We start from the raw sequence: 5,087 nt of genomic DNA, 5'->3' as shown, positions 1-5,087 counted from the left end.
TGACGGTCAGAACTGCGACTGTATTTGACCATCTTTGAACCTCCGACTTCCATTCCTGAATCATGCTCCATCTGCTGGTGAGTCATAGAATCCCTACCGTACAGCAGGAGGCCATTCAGTCCATCGAGCCTGCGCCCACTCACTGAAAGACATCCCTATGCACTTGCACAAACCTGTAGTTACACAGACTCGATGGACAAGAGCTGATGCAAAGAGGGATAGCGCCTACGGCCATACTAGTTGGAAAACGCCCGATCTCGTCTGATCTCGGAAGCTAAGCAGACTCAGGCCTGGTTAGTACTTGGATGGGAGACCGCCTGGGAATACCAGATGCAGTAGGCTTTCCTAAAAAGAGGGCAAGCACACTGTGATCTCTGGAAATATCTTTGCTTGAAAGCCCTTTCCAAACACCACACTTTCCAAGTTGTTAAACTTGGACTGCCTGATGCCGATGTGAGTGTCACTGTACAGTGAGAGGAGACGGTGCCCTTACTCTGGCAGAGCGCACGTGGCACACAGACCTAAAATAAGATGGGGAAGGTGACTTTGTGCCCACTCTTGCCACACGATTGGCTACACTCCAGAATGGAAAATTCTGCCGGCGTTTCAGATAGATACACCTTCAAAAGGTGCCAATTCCATAAAGCTCGGCTTAAACCCAGTCTGAGGTACGTACTATGTTTCTGTCTGGAAACAGACCTCAGCAAAGATATATCTATCTTAGAGGCAACACAGCATAGATTCACCAGAATTATACCAGGGCTAAAAGAGTCCACATGAGCATTGGTTGCTCAGACTATCCCGGTCTTCCCTTGTGTATAGATGATTAATGAGTGATCTAATAAAAATGTTTAAGGTGATTTAATGATTTGGGAGCATGAGAATCAGTTAAAAACTTTAAATTAAAGCCAGGCCATTCAGGGGTGATGTCAGGAAGTAGTTTTTCACACAAAAAGTACTGGGAATCTGTTACTTTCTGTCCAAATAGCTGTCAAGGCTGAGAGTCAATGAAAAATTGCATTACTGTGATGAATGGTGTTTTGTTGGGAATGCATCTGAAAATATGGCAAATAGATGGAGCTGTGACACATATCAAGCAGGAACCAATTGAATGATGGAACAGGGGCAAGGGTTGAATGGCCTCCTCCTGTTCCGATGATACAAACCCAGTGAAGATCTCCAGATAGCAATCCTCTGACCTCTGTTTCACTCAGGCCTAGTGTCTGTGGTAACTTTGCTTTACCAAGGAGACTTTTTAAAATTAATTTGTGGGACATGGGCATCGCTGGCTGGCCAGCATTTATTGCCCACCTCTAGTTGCCTGAGGGCAGTTGAGAGTCAACTACATTACTGTGGCTCTGGAATCACATGCAGGCCAGACCGGGTAAGGATGGCAGATTTCCAATGGTGAACCAGATGTGTTTTTCCGACAATCGGCAATTGTTTTATGGTCATCAGTAGATTCTTAATTCCAGATTTTTTTTGTTGAATTCAAATTCCACCATGTGCCGTGGCGGGGTTCGAATCCAGTTCCCCAGAACATTAGCTGAGTTTCTGGATGAGTAGCCTAGCGATAATACCACTATGCCATCGCCTCCCCTGGCACTCAACATTGTCTCCTACTACAGTCACAACTCAAGCTTGGCACCATGTCACAAACAGTGCTGCCAGTGGCTACCAGTATCACCGGCAGCCTTATCTTTCATGTCTAAAGCTCTTCCAGAGTTCAGCGGATGATATTGTGATGTGTTTGAGTTTACGATGCACTGCTGTATCAGCAGCTGGTTACGGGAACATTTTACACCAGGACAGAAAAGCAAAGCACGGAAAGACGAGGATTCGCCCAAGCTGTTACAGACCTGGCTCACATTGCCTTAAATACACCCCATCAGCACAGCAACATCCAGCAGGCACCACACACATAAAGAACCTCTTGGCGTGTACAGCGGAGATCCCTCCTGAATAATTGAAGCAGTGAAACCCCCACTGCTCCATGGTTACAGGCTCCATGGTGCGGTGAATGGGTCCATGGCTTCCATTGAAGACTCTCTAACCTCGCATGGATAGTGAATGGTGTCATGGCCTCTGCATCACTAAGCCTACCTCACAAGCCTGATGAAAATCAATGTGGGCTGTTGCATCGTGGGAGCTGCCAGGGTGCCGGGCATTCACCAAGTTGAACTTCTTGTTGTGGACACTCACCGACTGCAGTAGACCTTACTCACTGGCAATGTGAAGTCTATTGTGCCCAATATCATCAGGTAGCTCCATATCCTGGCGAGGCCACATGCCCTTTCTTCCTGGTCTTCCCTCCTCAGAGAAATTGGGTGATATTCCCTGTCCTCCATTACAGTTCACTTTGCCATTACTTGTGGATGGCAAACTGCAACAACTTGCTGATATCCCCCACTCCCAACAGGAAGGGTTCCGGAACAGAGAGAGAAAGGATGATGATAATTGTCACAGGAAGCACTGACCTCATCCTCAGACCCCGGGTTAGTGTGTGGGAGGCGACACAACTCCATTACCATCCCCTTAGTGAAATAAGCCTTCCTGAGACACTGCTCCAGATTCATCCCAGTGATCCTGGAAGATCAATTCAGGATCGGACTCTTCTATGGAGAGCCTTCATTCTCCAAACTCCTTGCAAAAGTCCCCCTCCTCTGTCTGTCTCCTCAGAGAAAGTAGCAATGTTACTGCCCCCAGACCCAGACAAGTGGCAGTGTCACTGCCCCCTTACCCATACGAGTGGCAGTGTTACTGCCCCCTTACCCATACGAGTGGCAGTGTTACTGCCCCCTTACCCATACGAGTGGCAGTGTTACTGCCCCCTTACCCATACGAGTGGCAGTGTTACTGGCCTCATACCCAGACCAGTCAATGTTACTTTCTGTCTTCCTGTGGTCAGCAAAAACCTCCTAACTCCTGCAATAATTCACCACAATGCTTTCAGAAACTTTATCCCAGCTCAATCCAGTCAAAAGTACTTATGTGGCACCTTGTGAAGTGACCCGTTAAATCATTCCAGAAAAGGCTCCATCTTGCTTCCGAACACTCACCTCAGCAGCTGCAGCAAGACAAATGGTTCCTGCTCATTCGTTGACCAGTTTTGACATCCTGCTCGTCCGTCAGCCCATTGACCTCAGCAGTGGGATCTCCCGCACTGGGTGCGTCACTCCAGTTGCTTCACACCGTGCGGATTGTGCAGAAAGAAACCAATGGAGTCTGCCACCTTCCAGCTCTGGCAACACCACTGGAAGCACAGTCATGACATCAAGACTGTTAGCGCTCACTGACACCACTGAAACTGACAGCGACTTTGGACGTGTACGAAATAACATGGAAATCCAGATGTTGCTGCCAGTGAGTCCGGACTCCTCCAGAAGTTGCCCAGTTAAAGTTTCCCCAGATGTAACCTCCATTGCAATCAGGATTTGATGAGAATGTTCCCTCTAAGACTGTTAGAATCACTGTAAAAGCCTTGGGGAAGCTATACCTTGTTACTGAAGTGATAGTTTTTAATGGTGCAGTAACTACTGATAAACACCCTCACTGGCCCTGAAAAACTCATTTGATATTTCACTTCTTTGCTTTGGCAACAGATTTAAACTGATGTCGGGGAAGGGGTGGTACAGTGAGGATGAGTGCCAGGCCAGGGGTGGCACAGTGAGGGTCAGTTCCAGGCCAGAGGTGGCACAGTGAGGGTCAGTGCCAGGCCAGAGGTGGCACAGTGAGGGTCAGTGTCAGGCCAGGGGTGGCACAGTGAGGGTCAGTGTCAGGCCAGGGGTGGCACAGTGAGGGTCAGTGTCAGGCCAGGGGTGGCACAGTGAGGGTCAGTTCCAGGCCAGAGGTGGCACAGTGAGGGTCAGTGCCAGGCCAGGGGTGGCACAGTGAGGGTCAGTGCCAGGCCAGGGGTGGCACAGTGAGGGTCAGTGCCAGGCCAGGGGTGGCAGTGGGAGGTATGAAAGGGGGACAGAGAGATCACCCATTGTTTGTGAGCAGCTTTCTTTGGGGTAACATTGCCTTGCTGCTGAGTTCCAAGTTTAGCCATTAAACCTGAACAGATACATTAATTCCCCACCTGCAGTGAGGAAAGTGTGATACCATGTCGTGTTGTCAATTCTCAAACGAGTGATCCCAGGAGGGAGGTTGTCACTGGGAGACCAATTATAGAATTCAGTCCTTTAAATAAAAACCCTGGAGATTTATTTCAGCATTTAAACTTTTTTTATTAAATATTTTATACTCTCAAAAATAACATAAGATCCAAGTGTGTTCCATTGAAACAACTAGGATTTTTCAAAAAATACTCTTGATTTTTAAAATTCTCTAATTTTCTTACAACAATATGAACTTTTTTAAAAATTGTATCTAAATATATATGTTATTAAAAGTGCATATTTCAATAACCGCATCCCACCCGGAGACCACATCCTCAATTCTTCAATTTAGGATTATCAGAGTGATCGTTCACCAAGCTAGGAAAGTGAAAGCCATAAATCAAGAGCGGTGGTGACAGTATCATGAACCTCTCAAAACTCAGAGAGGAAGGGACAACGCTGAGGCTGTGACAGAACGTTAACTGGAACTGGAGGCAGCATGATGAGTCTCAATATCGGACATCGAGGACAGGTGAAGAGTAATGTCGGACAGTCTGAGTGGAGTCAATTAGAAAAATCTGGAGGAATGATTGTCAAAGCGATGCTGATGAAGTGTATAGAGAGGGGAGATATTGTAACAGAGGTTAGGCCAGGAGGGTGGAGAATTGGGATAAGAGTTACTTTCTCGGATCACTGCAGCTTAGTGCGGGTAAAACTTTTTCAGGAATCTCTATTTCACGGTGAAACTATATCAAAGTGCAAATTGTTATGCACCTGACCAAGAAATAGCACAAAAATTTCCAAACTCAGTCACAGAGTGAACAGTGGTTATTGGACAAAAAAAAGCCATGTCCGGATCAGGCTCCTCAAGTCGAACCTTAAAGGCACATTGTTGAAGTGTAGAAAAAGCTTCACTCGGTATCTGATTGGATCTGGAACCAACTTGCACGGCTTAGTCCAAACATTAGCACATTCAGGAGAAGAAAG

The 5,087-nt window shown here is 46.9% G+C and overlaps 1 non-coding gene across 1 annotated transcript; it reads left to right on the top strand.

The window, feature by feature from the left end:
- The first annotated feature begins 223 nt into the window (after positions 1 to 223).
- LOC144480068 (5S ribosomal RNA) lies at positions 224 to 342 on the top strand. Its single transcript, XR_013495607.1, has one exon. It is a non-coding gene; the product is annotated as a 5S ribosomal RNA (ribosomal RNA).
- Positions 343 to 5,087: the final 4,745 nt, after the last annotated feature.

The sequence above is a fragment of the Mustelus asterias genome, chromosome 27 (genome assembly GCF_964213995.1).
Source record: "Mustelus asterias chromosome 27, sMusAst1.hap1.1, whole genome shotgun sequence".
Classification (NCBI taxonomy): Eukaryota; Metazoa; Chordata; class Chondrichthyes; order Carcharhiniformes; family Triakidae; genus Mustelus; species Mustelus asterias.
The sequence above is the reverse complement of the archived record's forward strand: the minus strand, read 5'-3'. Positions and strand labels throughout refer to the sequence as shown.